Source organism: Mytilus trossulus, chromosome 3 (genome assembly GCF_036588685.1).
Source record: "Mytilus trossulus isolate FHL-02 chromosome 3, PNRI_Mtr1.1.1.hap1, whole genome shotgun sequence".
NCBI lineage: Eukaryota > Metazoa > Mollusca > Bivalvia > Mytilida > Mytilidae > Mytilus > Mytilus trossulus.
Genome location: NC_086375.1, coordinates 18,503,137 through 18,524,913, shown reverse-complemented (window position 1 = coordinate 18,524,913; position 21,777 = coordinate 18,503,137). Strand labels below are relative to the sequence as shown.

At 31.1% G+C, this 21,777-nt stretch overlaps 1 long non-coding RNA gene across 1 annotated transcript; it reads left to right on the top strand.

Annotated features, from left to right (window-relative positions):
* Positions 1–1,909: 1,909 nt before the first annotated feature.
* LOC134710315 (uncharacterized) lies at positions 1,910–21,550 on the top strand. The gene is made up of 3 exons (XR_010106112.1): positions 1,910–2,142; positions 9,312–9,463; positions 21,380–21,550. It is a non-coding gene; the product is annotated as an uncharacterized LOC134710315 (long non-coding RNA).
* Positions 21,551–21,777: the final 227 nt, after the last annotated feature.

Below are 21,777 nucleotides of genomic sequence, written 5' to 3'. Positions count from 1 at the left end.
TATTTTATAATGTTTATGTCTGTCTCACAGGTTTTATTTGACCTTGACCCTTTTTTCATGGTTCATTGCTCAGTGCTAAGTTTTTGTGTTTTGTTCTGATTTTCTTAAACAATAAGCAAATGGTCATCTTAATTTGTTGTATGGAATGATTTTAATCTGCACATGTCTGCCAGACATGGTTCATCTGACCTTGACAGCATTTTCCTGGTTGGTTGGTCAACGTTTAGTTTTCTTGGTTAGTTCTGTTTCTTAGAAACTATAAGCAATATGTTAACTATATTTAGTGTATTGAATGATTGTAAGTTGTGTACAAGTATTTCTTGTTTGGTTTATATGACATTGACCTCATTTTGCTTGAATCATGTTATGCTTATGTTACAGTTGTAGTAAAGTTTTATATTAAGGACAACATAATATCAATGGTTAGTAAAGAAGGTGAGACTCTTCAGTCTGTGCACTCTTGTTTATTGTATGATAGGTGTAACACCACTAATTCAGGCCCGGCCAGAAAGCACACACCAGAAAGTAGTACATATTTAACACAAAATAGTTCCTACGCATGAGTGAAACTTTCAAAATATGTAGAATATTTAGATATTTTTGGTATCAAATGAAAGCTGAAGGACTGGTGGTCATTGTAAAACACTTTTGGACTTTTAATTTTGAATACATGTATTAAAAAAACTGCACCAAATTTTAAAAAGAGGGTACATTTGTCTGTTTGTCAGATCTGAAGTACCTGTTTTGGTACATCTGCAGTTCCGGGAACCAGTTCTTTCTTATATGCCATTTAAGGTATGCTGATTTTTTCAGTACAAGACACCATAAGGTGTTGCTTTGAAATGCAATGATTGCCACTTTATTTGAACTTAAAATAAAAGGGGTGTGCCTGCTTGAAACGGAGGAATTTAACATAGAAAGCAATGGGACCATGAATTAGTGGTGTACTTCCATGAGTGCGTCTTGGGTTCCCTCTTTTTATCAGTTTGTTTCTTGAAATTGTAATGCAGTCCATCTATATTTTATGCCCTATTTATACATTTCCTTCTGATTAATCTAACATTTAATTTGATATGTCATGTGGTTGTCTTTATGTTTGTGTTAACAGAGATTGTTGGACAATATCAGGCATTAATTGTCATATTTCTTTACTGGTTGTATCTATGTTGATAGTATCATTTAGTGTAGATTTCAATTCACAGGTCTAGCATGATCAGCATCTTACAAGGAGATCTTCTAAAAAAAACATTACAAGGGGCTGTTTTGAACTTGCAGTGAGATGAGAATTAAAAACTGCACCATGGAGAAGGACCTCACTATGAATTTTAATTGAAGAATACCAGTACAAGATCTGTTCATTTGCTTTTGGTTTCTTTATGAGTGTACAATGATTTTTTTGTCATGAATTAAGCACAAGCATTGGAACATATCATATCTATGACATCCATGGCATCATTAAATCACATTCTAAGGATTATATATATAATGGATACTAGACACTGTAATGACTGTATACATATATTGCAATAAAAGTTGTTTTGACCAACAATTTCACATTCAACTGAAATATTAAAAGTTACATTAAACCTATAGACAATCAATTAGCAAAACAAAATGATATAATGATTGTAAGGTATATCTGTCTCTCACAGTGCCTGTAAATTCATGAGATACTACCATTGAAATGTATTATTGTGGTTTTTTTGTACACTCAACACGAATGAAACCAAAGAGAAAACAGAAAAAAGTAGTCTTTTATTTCACTCCTTGATATTTTACTGGGACCAAAAGATCCCAGATGAAAACAGTATTGTTATCTTTACATAAGAATATGCAAGGAATTGTATAGATAGCTATACAAATCTTGGTCGTGTGGATAAAGAAAGACAACTAAGACAAAAATATATTGTTTTAATGGGAGATAACTCTACTTGTCTTATTTGATAAATTATTTTTACTGTAAAATTGTTCCCCTTTGTCAACTTCCTCTTTGAAAACAAGGTTGTTGTGATAATGTTATTGTGTAACAGGTGAAAAAGCTAGGCCATGTCTACAACTGCAAAAGTAACATTAGCAACATCTATAGTTGCAACTGTAGGAATAATCTCCTTTGTGCATTATAAACAGAAAAATGACCAAATGGTAATTAAATATATAATGTAAGGTTTATTATATCACTGCATGATAATACAGTACACATTGGAATGATACAATATATACAATACTATAGTGTTATTAACTGGCTGTTTCTGTATTGGCACTGGTATAGATTCAAGGTTTGCTGTATTGGCCTCGAGACTCGTAGGGTCGAGGGCCAATTCAGCTGACCGAGAATCTATACCAGTGCCAATACAGAAACAGCCAGTTCATAACACTTTTATTAAATAATTATAAGAGAATTAAAAACCGGAAGTAAACGTCCCGTATTAGCCCATGGGCCAATACAGCTTTTTTCCCGCTTTTTTTCTGTATTGGCCCTGTTTTTTCCGTTTCAAAACTTTAAGACGTTACAAAACATTGCACATCATTAAACCTGTTTATTTTATGACTTTAATTTCAAAAATATTATACAAATGTTTTTATGCATAGCGATACTTCCAAAGTCAAGTAATGGCGTAAGAAAATTGAAAACCGGAAGTGAACGTCCTGTATTAGCCCTAGGGCTAATACGGCTTTTTTCCCGCTTTTTTCTGTATTGGCCCTGTTCGAAGATCAATATTAAATCTTGATTTATATCGACAGTGGAATGTTTTTAGTATTGCACATGCTGATTTATCCGTATTAGGGCTTATTTGCTCATATCATTTAATAAAACGTTTTTTATTGTCAATTATGACACCCAATAATTTGAGCAGTACAATCAAGTTCAATTTCATACACTGTCATACAGGTGATTACATATGAATGCAGATGGTTCATGTCAAATTTACATTTTATGATTTATGATAATTGCTATTATAAATTACCGGTAGTTCATTTTCCTCAAGTTAAACTGAAAACTATCTATAAACATTTAGATTTACAACTTGCTTCACTTGTGTTGCTTTTGTTGAATACCATAAGATGTAAATGTAGTCTAACTGGTGGATTAAGAGAAGGTCATCCTCTTCAGTTCAATCAATTACAGCCTTTAGATCCAGAGATTGAGGGTTCAAATCTCGCAGGTACCATCCAGGTAGTTTCACAATACTTTTCTAACAGTCTATTAAATAAAAACAAAAGCGGGGATGTAATTTTTATCTGAGACTACTATAACATATAGGAGTCTCAGTTTTTTATGTTGACATTCCCTGAAAAGCCTTTTACTGAATCTTTAGACTTCAGCAGCTAATTTAAAAAAATGTGTGGTCTTGAAGATTATATAAATTTTATAATTGCATATAATAAACCTGAATTAGTAAGCAAATATTAAGGTTCATCATAAGGAATTGAAAAATATGGCCATGTTTACACCTCAAAAATTACTATGAGTACAGACAAACTGGTACATCCAGGAAAGTTTTAAGGCATGGCAGGAACTAGATATATAAAAGTTATATGAAGTCTACGTTTCAGAAAATTAAAAACTTACCTGCATTTTGATGTGCATTTTTTTCCAGTCTGCAGAAGATAGCAAAATAAACAAACACCCGAGTTTCATTTGATACGGTCCACTCAGTTACACAGTTTAAACCTGTTAAATCACCTATTGTTTACAGGTGTCTTATTGTCCATCTATTGTCCATTTAAATCAATACTACTCACAACATTGATTATACGAGGGGAGCTTCTCAATCGTTTTTACTACTTAGTTAATTTTTGCACCTTCTGCAGGAACCAAAAAAAAATGGATAGCAAAATCTAGAAAAGTTTATAATTTTCTGAAACATAAAATGCATTTAAAATTTATATATCTAGTTCCTGCCATCCCTTAAAACTGCTGCAGGTGTATTGGTTAGGCTGTACTCAGAGTAAAATTTGGGGTGTAAATACAGCCATTTTAGCCAAAAGGTTATGATGAACCTTAAGACCACAAAACTAATGTTACCTTTAAAACAAAATTAGACCACATCAGTTATAAATAATTATATACAAAATTTAAATATGAAGTTGTGGTATGAGTGCCAATGGGACAACTCTCCACCTATAACGTAAGGGTACCCAAATTGCACCTATTTATAAAAAATAGCAACGGAAATCTTGTAAGATTTCCTAGTGACTAAACAATTTGTATTTTTATACGACCGCAAATTTTGAAAAAAATTTCGTCGTATATTGCTATCACGTTGGCGTCGTCGTCGTCGTCGTCCGAATACTTTTAGTTTTCGCACTCTAACTTTAGTAAAAGTGAATAGAAATCTATGAAATTTTAACACAAGGTTTATGACCATAAAAGGAAGGTTGGTATTGATTTTGGGAGTTTTGGATTTAACAGTTTAGGAATTAGGGGCCAAAAAAGGGCCCAAATAAGCATTATTCTGGGTTTTCGCACAATAACTTTAGTTTAAGTAAATAGAAATCAATGAAATTTAAACATAATGTTTATGACCACAAAAGGAAGATTGGTATTGATTTTGGGAGTTAAGGTCCCAACAGTTTAGGAATTAGGGGCCAAAAAGGGACCCAAATAAGCATTTTTCTTGGTTTTCGCACCATAACGTTAGTATAAGTAAATAGAAATCTATGAAATTTAAACACAAGGTTAATGACCATAAAAGGAAAGTTTGTATTGATTTTGGGAGTTTTGGTCCCAACAGTTTAGGAAAAAGGGGCCCAAAGGGTCCAAAATTAAACTTTGTTTGATTTCCTCAAAATTGAATAATTGGGGTTCTTTGATATGCCGAATCTAACTGTGTATGTAGATTCTTAACTTTTGGTCCCGTTTTCAAATTGGTCTACATTAAGGTCCAAAGGGTCCAAAATTAAACTTAGTTTGATTTTAACAAAAATTGAATCCTTGGGGTTCTTTGATATGCTGAATCTAAAAATGAACTTAGATTTTTTATTTTTGGCCCAGTTTTCAAGTTGGCCCAAATCGGGGTCCAAAATTCAACTTTTTTGATTTCATCAAAAATTGAATAAATGGGGTTCTTTGATATGCCAAATCTAACTGTGTATGTAGATTCTTCATTTTTGGTCCCGTTTTCAAATCGGCCTACATTAAGGTCCAAAGAGTCCAAAATTAAACTAAGTTTGATTTTAACAAAAATTAAATTCTTGGGCCTCTTTGATATGCTGAATCTAAACATGTACTTAGATTTTTGATTATGGGCCCAGTTTTCAAGTTGGTCCAAATCAGGATCTAAAATTATTATATTAAGTATTGTGGAATAGCAAGTCTTTTCAATTGCACAGTATTGTGCAATGGCAAGAAATATCTAATTTCACAATATTGTGAAATAGCAAAAAAAAATTTAATTAGAGTTATCTTTCTTTGTCCAAAATAGTAAGCAAGAAAAATCTTATTGCAAGAATTTTTTTTAATTGGAGTTATCTTTCTTTGTCCAGAATCAACTTAAATCTTTGTTATATACAATATACAATGTATATTCACTTTTTACTACCAACTGATAAATTTAAATAATCTTTACCATTCAGTGATAACAAGCAGTTTTTTTACATTTTATTTACAGTTTATTTTATGATGTATTTAAATGAGTAGTTATTGTTGCAAACTCCATTAGAATATTTTAATTGAGATTAGTTTTGGAATAAGGGAAAGGGGGATGTGATTAAAAAATTGGGTTCAATTTTTCTCATTTGAAATTTCATAAATAAAAAGAAAATTTCTTCAAACATTATTTTGAGAGGATTAATATTGAACAGCATAGTGAATTGCTCTAAGAGAAAACAAAAAATTTAAGTTCATTAGAACACATTCATTCTGTGTCAGAAACCTATGCTGTGTCAACTATTTAATCACAATCCAAATTTAGAGCTGAATCCATCTTGAATGTTGTGTCCATACTTGCCCCAACCGTTCAGGGTTCAACCTCTGGGGTCGTATAAAGCTACGCCCTGCGAAGCATCTGGTTATGATTTGATACTATGCACGTCTTTCAACATAGGTAAGCATATTAGATATACACAAAACACTCAAAGTATTTATCAACAGATGGACTGTTTACTGAAAAAGCAAAATGTACGAAAACGTCACCATGCGACGTCATCAAAACGTCATCTTTTTAAAATTAGCAAATACAATATATTTTAAGTATCCATTTCGTAAAATATGAAGAGTAAGCACGGACTAATATCCAATTCTTCAAAATATTTAAAGAAATTAAACAAAAGCTTGGTTATTAGACTTTTGACGATGTGAATTTAAGCATGGATGCAATTTGGGTACTCCTCATTACAGAATCATGGATAGTTTGGAGGTTGATTCAAACCCATTTTTTTATGACTCAATATGGATTAAAAAATTAAATTGGTGTACCTATAAAACAAAGAAGTATAGGGCTACAAAATAAACACAGTATGGACATTTTTTTCTTGATCATAAAAAAACGTAGGTGAAAAAACTGTCAAAATAGGTGCAATTTGGGTACCGTCACGTTAAAGACACTATGAAAAAGTCTATTAACAGCTATGGTGATTAATTATTGACCTTCAAGTACAGACACTTGCCTCTAAAAAAAAAAAAAGAATCTTTTGCAAATTTATATATATAATTACTTTCTGAATGATTAGTTCTATTCCAACAAAATACTAACAGTCGTTTTGGAAATTCTTTTTATAATTTAAAATCATTTACTGCGAGTCTTATATTTCCAAGAAAAATTTGTTTGGATTCTTTCATCTAAAGATTTGGTTATACTTTAAAATTATCTTATTGTTGCACCTTCTTTTTTAGGAACAAAAGAAACTTCAAGAAAAAATATCAATGTATTTTACAAAATAAAGAAAAAATAAAAAAAATATCAGGAGTTATCTCCCATAGGCTTTGGTCTATGAAATGATAAAGAAGCAAAATTTTTCCAGTTCACTGTGACTTCTGAAATAACTTAATGTTTTGTCAATGACATTGTTTATAATCAAATTACATTTTGTACTGAGTTTAAATGTGTGTTTATGATAAAAGAGATGTTTTTTTTTTCATTTCCTATAGTTAACTATCCAATTTTACATGTAGATGGTGACATGTCATTCCCTTTTCACCATGTTATGGTGTTTATACATCTCAATTTGTTTGATTCACACTTGTATGTAACAAAGTATTTGATTTTAACGAAAGAATCACTATTACTGAAAAATTAGTCGAAAAAGCGAGACTAAGTGATCCTACATTCTGTCGTCGTCGTCGTCATCGGCGGCGTCCACAAATATTCACTCTGTGGTTAAAGTTTTTGAAATTTTAATAAGTTTCTTAAACTGTACTGGATTTCTACCAAACTTGGAAAGAAGCTTGTTTCTGATCATAAGATAGTATCCAGAAGTATATTTTGTAAAAATAAAATCCATTTTTCCGTATTCTACTTATAAATGGACTTTTTTCTGCGGGGAAACATAACATTCACTCTGTGGTTAAAGTTTTTAGAATTTTAATAACTTTCTCAAACTATCCTGGGTTTGTACCAAACTTGGACAGAAGCTTATATATTTATGATCATAAGATAGTATCCAGAAGTAAATTTTGTAAAAAGATAACTCCATAATTTCTGTATTTTACTTTTAAATGGACTTAGTTTTTCTGCCGGGAGACATTACATTCACTCTGTGGTTAAAGTTTTTAAATTTTTTATAACTTTCTTAAACTATCCTAGGTCTGTACCAAACTTGGACAGAAGCTTATTTATGATCATAAGATAGTTTCAAGAAGTAAATTTTGTAAAAAAGATAACTACATAGTTTCTGTATTTTACTTTTAAATGGACTTAGATTTTCTTCCAGTTAACATAACATACAGTCTGCAGTTAAAGTTTTTAAAACATTTATTAGATTCATTAACTATCCTAGATTTTTACCAAACTTGGACAGAAGCTTCTTACAATCAAAAGATAGTATCTACAGGAATATTTTTATTGATTTTTATCCTCATTTTTGTTGAGCCTGCGATTTACATCAAAAGTAGGCGAGACACTGGGTTCCGCGGAACCCTTACACATTTTTGATATTACAAACATTTACTAAATTCAATCAACGTTACAAAGACATCTCTGTAAATATAAATCAATATGCAGACATCTTATCCATTCAAGTATTTCATATGCAATCTTATGGTAATATTCAAAAACAAAGCACACAAATTTCTACATTCACCTTAAAAGCTAACCAAACTTTTAAACAGACTTTCAGTTTGATTGTTGGTTAGCACCAGACTTTCAGAAGGGATATTTATATGATACTGTTGTCAGATCAATAAAGATGGTATATTTTGGTATTTTTATTTATTCACTCATATTAGATCTTTGCATCTGATAAACACATGTATTCTAAAACCAGTTGTTGGCATAATTCTGACATCAGACTAGCTGAGTTTTACTGTGCCTATTGATGTGTGTTTATTTATTCTACATTGGCTAAAGTTTAAGGTCTCACAAAACATGTGTAACCCTGCCACATTTTTGTGCCTCTCTCTATACAGGAGCACCTGGCCTTTATAAGTCTTGTATGTGTTTTAAGTTTAGTAAATTTATATGTTATTGAGTTAGTGGTGACGTCCATTTTCATTGAACTAGTACATATTTTTTTAGGGACTTACTAGATGAAGACCTCCTCATGCTGGGGGATTTTCTGGCTGTGTTGAAGACCCATTGGTGGCCTTCTGTTGTTTTCTGCTCTTAGGATGGGTTGTCTCTTTGAAAAATTCCCCGTTTCCATATCTGTTCTCAATTTTATTTTATACATGATTTTATTTGAATGTACCTAATCATTCTAATTATTACTGTTATTTTATAATTCATCTGCTTATATAGCTCAAATGTTGGTCACCATGATTGGTTGATGAAATATCTTTTACCTTAGAGCTATAAAGGCACTTTTAAGGATAGGGGTTTAAACAAAAAATGCCATGAAAACAGATTATTGTTTTGTATTAAACATGTTCAATGTTAAAAAGATAATATTTTGTAATCCAACATTATTGCGAATTGTTAGTTCCAAGCCTAAAATGGACAGAATTACTTCTTTCCTCAGACATGTCAGAAGCTTGATTATTATTATAATGACCAAATTTGGCCTCAATCATTATTACATTGTAGGTTATTATATGATTTTTATCTATTTTTACATGATTTTCAAAACCAAAGTAGAAACAGTTGAGCAAAACAGGCTCTTGGAAGCTCTAGTATGTAGAAATATTAACAAAACATTTATTGACATTAAAACAGGTAATGAGAGAAGGAGTATTGAGAGACATGGAAAGGCAAGACAAAAAAGCCCAGAACTTAATGGAATTAAATAGACAGAAAGCAATGACAAAAGCTTTACTTCAACAGAGGGAACAAGAGGAACAAAATCTGAAGCATGAAAGTAGTTGAAGGTTTGTATTATCAGTATTGAAGCAAATATTCATTTCAAAATATTTGAGACTTGGATGTGCTGTTTTAGACAGTGGTGTCACTAGCAGCATTATTTATTATTTACCAATGTATTAGTTTGTGGATGGGTTTAATTAAGGGGAACCACCAGTGGTAGGTCAATGATATTTTTTATACAGTATGTTTTATTAGCCTTAGTGCATCACATTATCCTTGAAGAATATTCAGACCAAAGCCCTCTGTCATGGTATCTGCTTAGTTTACATGTATTTGTGATTAGGGCAGTTAAAAATGAACCATTAGTGGTAAGTTTATAATATCTTGTATGTCACAGTGTAAGGTAACCAATAAAACACTTTACCTTAGCAAATTCCTTATACCACCCCTGTTATGTATGCCCTTACAAGGGGTAGACCTTTTGTATGGGAGACAACCTTTACAAATGTATTGGAATTCATTTGAGAGTTTTAACCTAGCAGTACTTGAATAGTGACCAAGCATTTAAATTGTTTACATCTGTCTATGAAAATGATGCAGCATCGTCTGTCTAAACAAATTTTACTCATTTTTTTCAAAGATTTTAAAATCAAAAGCTGACAAGAAGAAAATATAAATAGATACTTCAAATACATCAAAAAATTATACTTACTGAGGAGTTTTGGGAATGATTTCTGACATCATTGAAATCTTTGAAGGATTAAGATACATTAAACTAGCAAAAATGGGTTGAAGTTATAACAGATTATTAAGGGGTTACAGAGCACCTAAGGGAGTTAACTTTTTAAAATCAGCTGAAAATTTTAATCACATACTATAAGTGAGAAGAAATCAAGCTTTTCAACGATCAAAATTAGTGTCAAACTGCTAAATATTAACCCAAAATATTCAATACATTTTTGTAACAGGTCAAAGTAAAAATTTTGTCAAAACTTTATGAAAGTTAAACAAGCCAAATCTTTTTTTATCAAAGTGTTGGGTACCCCCTTAAATGCTAAGCAATAGGCTGTACTTCTGCAACTCTTCGGTTTCCAAATACAATGTTCTCAAAGATATAATTTGACAACCATTATATAGTACAAGCTAAGGCTAACAGATAGCATAATTACCTGAAAATTCAGATATTTTGGTTTCCAGGTGATAGGGTTAGTACAGTTCAACAAAATCTTTGTAACATGGTTACAGGTCAAATTTAATTTTGATATTTACTGACTGTTAAAGAGATTTTTTTCTGCAAGCAGGGGTATATCACAATAGATCTTTTAACTCAAGATTTTCAATAATTATAATACATGTATTTGTCTTTCCTTAATGTTAACTTATTTTGGGGCTAAATAAAATAGTACTGGACATGGCAGAAGTTGGGTCCAGTTAAATTACAACAGAAAATGTCTTGATGCCACGGAAGAACACTGTGATTGTTGTATAGCATCAATGTTTAAAGTGTTGAAAATTCTCTTGTCAAGTGTCACAAGATTCCAAAATAGTGAGAAAAAAAACTATAAAAAAATTATAAGAAAAAGTAATGATTTGCTATTTTTATATATCAAATTTGAGTAGAGGAATTAATGGCTGTTAAAAGATTTCAAGTTTGTACTCAATGTTTGGAAACACATATAATCAAGAAATATAACAGAATGACATAGAAGTTATAAAGTTACATTTATGTCATTATTAGATATGTGCAGTTTCCCATCCATATTTCCCTACTGGAAAAAATGGGTACAGCCGAGAAAAATCAGAATAATTTTGGATTTTGAAGTTTTATTTTGGCTATTTACAAAATCTGACCCAATATATTTAAGGTTGTTTATCTTGTGTCCACAGACTCTTCCAATCCAAAATATACTCAGAAGTTTGTGTATAACTAGGAAAATGATAAACATTTTGTAAGTATAGGACAAATTTTATAACATTTATATTTTAACTTTAAATTGCAGCAATTATCTGTCCAAATAAAAGCATCATACTCCTTTGTGAGAAGTTTTACAATTGAAGAGGGAACACGGAAATAGATGTATTTATTTCATGACGAAATCCTATTGTTAGTCTGGCAATGTCATAAAATAAAAAATAAGTTTGACCAATTTAGATTTCCATATAAATACTTCTCTTTTCCCTATTATATTTTAGCCTCTCTTGACGACATCACCTGTGGTTGTTGATCTTGATAAGGCTTATATACAAGTGCCCTTTGAAGTGTTTTCTCATGTTATTTATATATTGTATGTTTATATGCATATAGAGCACTTATATAAAAGAATTGACCTACATGCTTCTTAACAATACTTATTATGTTTTTACCAGCCGAGCCTTAAAATTTATATCCCACATGAAAATCCCAAACTGGCATTTTTGATATTATGACATCCAGATAGAACCATTAATCTGGTCAAATTGTTTTGGTTTTTTTTAAACAAATTTATCAAGGAAAGAAAACAATTTGATCAATGTTAAGTAGTTCATTCCAGGTGATTAAATAATTGTGTGTAAGGGACATAACTGAGTATTACATGGATTGCTAGATGTAGATGAATGACAGTTCAGCATTATGACTGTTATAAATTTTACCACCCTTTATTTTCTTCATAAAAGTGCATAACTATGACGTCATAACGACATCATTTGTGTTGTGTACTAATGATGACCAGTAGATAATGTTTTTATGCCCCATTTATGGGCATGATGTTTTTTGGTCTCTGCTTCCGTTCGTCTGTCTGTTCTTTCAGCTTCAGGTTAAAGTTTTTAGTCAGGGAAGTTGTTGATGAAGTTGAAGTCCAATCAACTTGAAACTTAGTACACATTTTCCCTATGATATAATCTTTCTAATTTTAATGGCAAATTAGAGATTTTACCCCATTTTCACAGTCCACTGAACATAGAAATGATAATGCAGATGGGGCATTGGTGTACTATGGACACATTATTGTTTATTTGTCAGATAATTTTACATACCTTGTCTTAAGAAGTTTACAATTATAATTGAATGTTAATAGCCTGCAACTAAAGGGCTAATATTGACCCTTTGTGAACTTCTCCTTTGATTATTAAGATGATAATCATCTCCTTCTGGATAAGTTTGGTTTGTTCTGTTAGATGCTTTTTCATGTGACTATTGTTTAATGTTTTAGAATCCCATAAAGTTAAGCTTTGAGCACCATTGAAGTAATATTTAATGGTTCTCAAAATTCATATCTGATGCAGAGGCAGATCCAGCCATTTTCAAAAGGGTTCCCAACCCAAGATAAAATGGGGGTTCCAACTATATGTCTCCATTCAAATACAATTGGACCCCCCCCCCCCCTAACTGGATCTGACACTGTGATGTATCAAATGGTGTAATGTTATAGTCATTTTATCTTTTTTTACAATTGACTTTTAAGAATTTTGATGTTTGACTTTATTGTCATTATATTACCTTACTACCACCATTATACTTGGCAGACCTGATACTTATGTGGTTAGACAGTGTGAATGACAGAGGGTTTATTCTTATTCTCTATAAATCTAATGTTAAGTCAATCAATAGAATTTGATAAGAAGTAATCTTCATGCTATCTTAATTGTTGGTCCATTGATCTTCTGTCATAGGTTGATAGATTGTAACAATCAGTTACTTCATCTAACTTTTGTAACAATCAGTTACTTCATCTAACTTTAACAGAAATTGTCTTTATGATATTAACTGCTCTTTTTTTGTAGTGGTCTAAGGTTGTGAAGAATTTGACAGTACACATAATCCTGTAAATTATGACCCTTCTTTTAGGGATCCATATCTGCCTCATTTTAAAGGGGAAATAATAAACATTAAAAAAAGTTCAAAAACCAACTCTAAATAAGGATTTTTTTTATAAGCTTTCCTAACCTTCAAGTATTAAATATTTCCTGTGACTTTGTAAAAGTGTTTATTTTTTCCTATGATTCATAAATTAACAAGGAAATTAACTTGAACCTCAGCCACCAGGATCAAGGATATTATTTATGTACGCATTTCTATATTCATAATTAACTTAAATGTATAACTTAATCTCCCATGAAATAAACAAAAGCTGTCAATTTAATGAAGGTAATTTAAACCTTTGAAATTAATAGTGTTTAAATACACAAAAAAAATACAAAATATTTGTAATGACTTTTGTGTCACTGTTTTGATACCACAAAACAATACTCCTTAATATGTTTGAATGTTATATGGTACAATATTCATTTCATATAACTTGATTCAACAACAAAATATATCAATGAAATGAGATTTGGTACAAACTTCAATAAAAAGGTAACCTAACAACACAAAAAACAAGTAGAGATCAATATAGTCTTAAACAATACATATTGAGTGACTATATTGTTCTGACTATCAAAGATCTCACATCAACACAAACTTTCCCAGTAAGATAGAACATAAGACTACCACCAAATAGATCTCTTACTAAGAGGCGTACATCAAAAGTTTAATTTTTTTTCTTTCTTTTCACTGCCTTCTTTTACCGGTAATTTGGAGTTTTTAAAATCATAGAAGGAGAGTCAATTCCATGCCTTCCTCAAGTTTAGAATAAAATTAGTCTGTATAAAATGAATGAGACACAGGTATTACAATCCAGAGGATATAAATCTTTATATTTCATAGGATAAAAGAGCTGTAGCCCTTTTCACAAAATATCTTAAGTGTAAAATTAATCTTACGATAAAAATATTTACTTGAAATGTTAAGGAATATTTTAGACTTACGATGAATTTTACACTTTTAAAGATTTTTTGTGAAAAGGGCTACTGGATTCTTCATACTTTGGATATAGATTTTACCAATTTTCTGTCTCTCATATGTCCATGGTCCTTGGCCTTTTTTTATGCTTAAGCAACTGCTTAAAAAAATATATTTTATGACATGTGTCAAGTCTGTATCAGATAATATCAGATAGCAGTAGGTCAACTATATTTTTAGTATGGAATGATTGTCACTCTTGGAGGTTTCATCTGACCTTGACCACATTTTCATGAATCTTTGTCAATGTTAAGTTTGTTTTGTTTTGGTCTGGGTTTTTTCAAGTACTATAATCAAATGGTCAACAAATTATATGTGGTGTATGACTGTATGTATATAACTATAAGTTTTACATGTCTGTCTGGCTTAATTTTCATGTTCAAGGGTTCTCTTTACTATAAGCATTTTGTGGGGGAAAAAGAATGTTTGTAATGCATAGGCGGATCATGGGGGGCCTGGGGGGCACGCCCCCCCCCCCTTTTGTGGGAAAAATTTGGTTGATTATATTGGGAATCATTGAAGCATGACTGGAGCGAGGTTCCCTCATTAGGAAAAGTTATTGATCCACCACTGTAATGTTTGCAACTATATTTAGTGTGTGGAATTATTATTATATATACATGTATGTCTGTCTGGGAGCATTTATCTGACCTTCATAATACTATGTCATTCTCATGTTTCATTGATAATGTAAAGCTTATGTGATACATGTAGTGAAACCTTTATCTTAAAGACTCAAGTTAAAAAACTAATCAGGGTTAGTAATCAGACAAGACATTTCAGTGTGTGCACTCTTGTTTCCTTGAATTTGTTTCTTGTTTTAATTTTGTTTGGCCTGACATATGTTACAGTTTCTATCAATCAATTAGACTGCCATTGGTGATAGAAGTGACTTTAACCTTAAGAAATGAAAATTGATACTGCTATCACTGTCCTTTTACAAGGTTAAAAGTGAATGTTTATCTTTTCTCTATCATTAGTGAACAGGTAACACAAAGCATTCACTTAATTCCATAGAAATTCCAGGGTTGGCAAGACACCTAAGTTACAATTATGTACAAGTTATGTATCAGATAATGTAACTGAAGGAGATCAGACTTTTAAGTACTTTAAGAGTGTTTTAGGGGGAGGGTGCATAAAAATGCCTGGATTTGCAAAAAAATGTCCTTTACAGTAGAGTGTGATAGTTGATTTTCTTTTTCATACTAAACTCCAAACTGTACACAAGAAACTAGAGTTAAAAATAATACAAGACTAACAAAGACCAGAGGCTCCTGACTTGGGACATACACAAAAATGTGGCAGGGTTAAACATGTTTATAAGATCTCAACCCTCCCCCTATACCTCTAGCTATACTTCTGTTAATTTAATTGATTATGAAACAATTGTTTACAACCAGACCCACTCAAATGTGTATTTAATTTTTTTGAAAGCTGTTAACTTAAAAAAAAATCTTTATGAGTGGAGCTTGATTCAAGTAACTCTCTCACTTAGTTCCACTTGATCAATTTTGATTTCAATAGCTACAGAATTTTAAACAGAATCTCTTGTAATAACCTGACATCCTACAAGATAATACCTTGACAAGGAAGAAACTTGTGTTAAAAATTCTAGAAAAGATTCATTTTCATAAGATTAAGGTAAATATAATGTTACGTTTACAGTTCAAATCATATACAAGTATTTTTTTGTGTAAGGATGTCAACATTATGGGACCCCAGTAGGATACCCCCTTAGACCCCCTTAGATATCAAGGTCTGCCTCAAGTCACCAATTCACTTTTAACCACACTACAGTTTTAAACTGATCTGATTTAACTTTTGATTTTTTTTTCAATTTACAGATCCTTTTGAATTGAATGCAGGTTACAAGGTTGTCCACTAAACACTCCAAAGTGGCAGGTCTGAATTGGCCATGTTTGAGTCATTTAATTATCTCATTCAAAGACATATTCCATCAAAATCAGAAAAGATATTTCAAGGTACAAATTGCACTGAGTACACACTTTTCACCCTTTTTGCAAATAAAGCAACAGAAATTTTAAACATGAGCAGTTAGGATATGTCACAGGCATCTTTATCTTACGAAGTGCATAATTAATAGCTTTAAAAAATGTTCAAATTGTGGAGAAATAAAACAAAACCCCAGTTATTTGATTTATGTATAGTTAAGCATGTGTGCAATTTCAGTATTCCCAGTATTGTTTGGAAGTCTGAAATAAAGGTATAGTTTATTTTTCTGAACACTGAATTTGATTTTTTATAGCTAAAAAAACATATATTTAAAGTTACTTCATTCATTTAGGGTATCCAGGTTTTTTTAAGTTGTTATATTTTTGTCTTATTTACAAACAGTAAACAGTTATAAATGATGATGTTTTGTGTATACACCTTGGATTTGCTGATATAAACAGTTGTTGTTACAAACAACATTCTGATGAGCCAGAAATTCTATAATTAGGCTGAGGAATTTATAGATATAATTACTGACTCAGCTTTATACAAATCATAATGCTTTCCACTTGGTAGTGGTTTTACTTTGAATGTTTTTGTTGTTATAATTGGAGATTATTCTGTAGGAATTATATTAAACAATAATCACTTATTCTGCAGGTGGTTTGTTTTCATCCAATCTGTTAGGTTTTTAATTATATACCTTCTATTTTTTAAGAAAAAAAATGTCAAATTACTGGAACTATACTATTTGATTGCGCTCTGTTTAAAATGTTTTTAAATTTCAATATTTTCTTATATTTATGATTAATTTTGTGTTTCTGTGTTCATTCCTTGGAATTTGGTTATAAATCTCAGTGAGTTTTTGGCTGAAGTGTCAAATACCCTGTCTTAAAAATTGCCTATATACTTTGATATAACACTGTTGTGTGTTAATTATGTTAATCATTTACAAATGCTAGATAAGCAAAAACTGTGTTTAAAATTTTAGAAAAAACTTGACTTTTTCATAGTGCACATTTGTTACTTTGTTATTTCTTAAAGGTTATTCCGTAATATTGCATTGAAAAGATAAGTTATCAAAAAGGAATTCATTTACGGATCTTTTCCTCCAATGTTTGTTACATTGGAAAAGAACATATGTAAATTTGGATCGATTGCAAATTAGGCAGTCTAAAGGAAAAGAATGTTAACAAGTGAACAACTAATTCATAATATGGGGGGGGGGGGGGGGGGGGGGGTGGGGTGGGAGGGGGAAAGATTTTTTTGAGGATTGTCTATTCTTTATATTTTTGTTGTCCATTGTCGTATTTTTTACATTTTGAACTTCTCCTCGTGATCAATTGAATGAAATGGAACCAAACATGGCATTAATGTTCTTAATGAGGTGCTCACCAAGTGTTGAAACTTTGAAGCTGATCCATCATCCAAGATGGCTGCCAGTAGGAGACTTATTTTGACATAGGACTCTTAATACATACAAATGTCTTCTTTTAGAGAACCACAGAATAGAATGAAATGTGGCATAAACGTTCCTTACGAGGTGCTTATGAAGTGTTGCTACTTTGTTGCCAATTCACTGTTCAAGATAGCCACCAGATTCTTTTTTTAAATAACGTGGCCAATATTAACAAATGTTGGCCTAAATCATTATTTAGGTATCTGTTATGATATTTGCAGAGCCTGCAACTTTTGTTGCAGAAAACAAGACATAGGGTTAATGATCTGGCGGGGGCAGAGGCTACGGCTGCGGGGTTAGCTCACTTCTTAAAAGCTTTTTATTTTAGAAGGTGGAAGACCTTGATGCTTCATACTTTGTATATAGATGCCTCATGTTACGAAGTTTCCGTTAGTCACATGTCCAATGTCCTTGACCTCATTATCATAGTTCAGTGACTACTTGAAAAAAAAAATTGTAATGTTAAATTCTTTAAGTAATAGGATAGCTATATTTAGTATTTGCGTAACTTGCAAGGTCCTCATGCCTGTCAGACAGTTTTCACTTGACCTCGACTTCATTTCATGGATCAGTGAACAAGGTCAATGTTTAGTTTTCTTGGTTTTTTTCATTGTTTAGTTTTATTGGTTAATGTTAAGTTTATGTGACAGTTTTAATAAAGCTTTTTATTGAGGACTATCAACATAATATCAATGATAAGTAAAGAAGGTGAGACATTTCAGGGTGTGCACTCTTTTTACCTATTTTTATATGATTTCTAAACCCAAAGTAGAGTCAGGTGACAGACACCAGAGCCTCTAGTTCTATATATATGAATTTGCTTTAATAATTAGCCTTTTTTCCAGCCAAATTTCTGGTTATTACTTTGCTACTGTTTTGTAAATGATATTGTACTAACTATGTGTAAAATATATGTAATATTGAACAGATGGAAGACTCTTTGCATGTGTTATCTACATATCTTCATCAATAATTATGTAAGATACTTCACAGGTTCCTGATCTCCTCCTGTGCCAGACCATTTGGTGGTAATTGACTGTGATTTTTGTGTGTACTAAATCATATATACAATTGAATTCTCAATAAAATAAGAACTGCCACTAAAAATTTGTTCATTAGAAATAACAGAAAAAGGAAATATGTCTTCTTTTGTGTTTCTGATTCCTAAAAATTGAAAGGAATGATTTTAAGATGGAACCATATGCACTCTAGGTGGCTTTGTAAACTAACATGCCAACTGTTACTGATGCCCATATTGTCTAGTCTTCCACCTTTACTTTGAATATATAAATATATACTCAGCAACAAAAAATTAGTTGATTTTTTTTCCTTTTCAATAGTATTCACAAGCCTGTATAAAAATATATTGCAGCTATGAGCCCTGGAGTGGATGGATAAAAATCATCGTTAGTTATTGCTTGATAATTACAGCAGTTATTAATTTTATAACAAGTTATTGAGTCAAAGTTTTAGTTGGTGCAAATTTCTTGAAAATTATATATATATGAAGAAGAAAAAAAAATGTGATTATTTTTTTAAAAGGGCATACTTAATAAGGCACAAATGTAGCTGATACCAGAAGGTTTTTGGGACAATTTTGAGGTTAAAAAAAATAAATTTGATTTTCAATCAAATGAAGGTCAATGACCTCTTTGCACCAAACCATAACAACTTATGGGGGATAGAATTTTAGATAGAAATGAGAACTATAAAAATGAGATATTAAAAGTATTTAGAAATTGTTGGCATGATATTGATTATATACAACATGTAAGATATACTGTTTTATATGTTTAACAATTCTTCTGTAAGCACTTGTTGAAATATGGTAAGATGATGGAACTGGTACTAATTTGTTTTTTGGAGAGTATTATGAATACATGTATTTTGATATAGAATATGGTTAATGGAGTAAGCAGACTTAAGTCAGTCTGCACTCTGCACATAATAACGTTCAGCTTGGCACTGAATCATGTGTTTAAGCCATTTCCATGTTAGTTTGTCTTGCCTCTAAACTGAGGTGTTCTGTTTTACAGCAGCGTCATCAATGTATCAGCTTGGGGTTAGGTCAGTTGATGGAGAACCACAAGGTCAATGCTTTTTGGTATGCAGTTGACACATCTTTATATGATAAGAATACAGATCTTGTATCCTTGCTTCTCTTATAGAGATCTGACAATACCCCATCCATATTTCTGTGCTGATAACTTTTATATAAACCCCCCTCCCTCCCCCCCCCCCCAAAAAAAAATGTTATGGTCTAATGACTTTTAAACTTTTGCTTAGTTTCAATATAGTTATAGTTTGGGATTAGGGGAACCACTAAAAATTTCCATATTTCATTTCAATCCACGTTTTCACTTTTCCAGATTTGCATATACTATCAAAATTACAAATACAGAAACCTATCTCAGTGTAAACAGTTAAATTATCAAGTCAATACCTCAATGTAATTTTATACTTTTGCTGTGGTTGTATCTTCTGTTCACCTTTAACCCTGCCTTTCTTCAACTTGTTATTTGTTACATCTGAGTAATTTTTTGATGTTCAGAGTACTTGTAAATTTTGACCTAATTTCGGTCAATGGCTGTAAGGCCCTCTGGGTAATGTTGTGAGATCGTGAAGATTAGTTTTCACAAAATACTACATTTTGTCATTATAAAATAACTTTATACTAAGCTCAAAGTACAAATTACAGCTTTATATAGATTGTAAACTTGATGGACACTAGAGTAAGATTTCTACTGACCTTTTAAATTTTGTATCTACATTGACCATTACATAACTTAAAGTACCTATTTAATATTAAATAGTAAATGTATATTGTCTCTTTAAAATATACAAAATATTAATATTTATAAGTTTAAGGTGAGTTTTCATTAAATATTTGAAATATGTATGATATGATATGATATAGAAGAAAAAAACAATAAATGCTGCAACTGTAAAGGTGTAAAATACCTAACATATTACCTGTGTCAGGTAAATTATTTGTCATAAACGCACCTTGTGTAACATTTTATCAGTAAAACGGATGTTTTAATCAGTTATGTTGTCTCCATTTCCTCTGCAGTGTTTTAGCATATTAATACACTGGAGACAATATTTTTTAATTAAGGAGGCTCGAGGGTGTAAAAAATTTAACATTTATTTTTTCACTACAAATTTTATTTATAACCTTAAGTAAATGTTACTTTATTATATGGTACAAAAATCATTACATTTTCAGTGTGTATTTCATAGCTACATTGTAAAAGAATTTTATGCATATTCTGTTTGTTTGAAGAATGAAATTAAAAAGGCATTATGTTGTATTGTGAGTCATTTGCCTTGATGTTTTAATTGCTTTATTTTATTTATACTAGTACATACTCAAAAAGTATGCTTTTCAAACCTACAACTTTCATTTATGTTCCCAGGATAAAATACAAAACACACAACAGAAACCATTCATTTAAATACACTTCTAAATTTAACTGGGCAAAGTTTTTACTTTCATTTCATTTTAATATGCATTAACCTAGAAAATGAGTAAGTTATCTAAAAAGCTTTTCTATGTTTATGTATTGCAAAGTCAAAAATGATTTTGCCACATGAAAATAATAGAAAACAGACATAATAATGACCCTATAGTACTTTATGTCCACGTTGTTCTCACTGACAATCATAGCAATCATAGCGTACTGTTGTTAATTAATGTACAGTGTGTTGTTAATTATTATTAACACTAATTTATTATATTTTCAGACACTGTGTATGTATAACACATGATGAGATTATTACCTCTTACTATGGATAATCATGTTACCTCAGCAACAAATTCTAGTAGATGAAAGTGTCTTTCCTGTAGAAATCATCACCAAGATAACATTTTTTATGTATTTTATTGTTAATAAAAGAATTGTTGATTGCTCATTATCTGCAGCAGTTTTTATGATATGAGACCACAGATGTATTGCCTTGGCTTCTCATAACTCACAGAATTTCTTATCAGTTTGTACAGCAGGTTGTTCCTGAAACACAAAAGGAAGACTAGCTAATTTTAGCAAAGTCCTTGTGTTTTTTCTTATACCTCATCAGACAGTCGACATTCCTATGGGAACCAACTGTGTTCCTCTTCTTGTGTACTTGTAACTTACTTTATA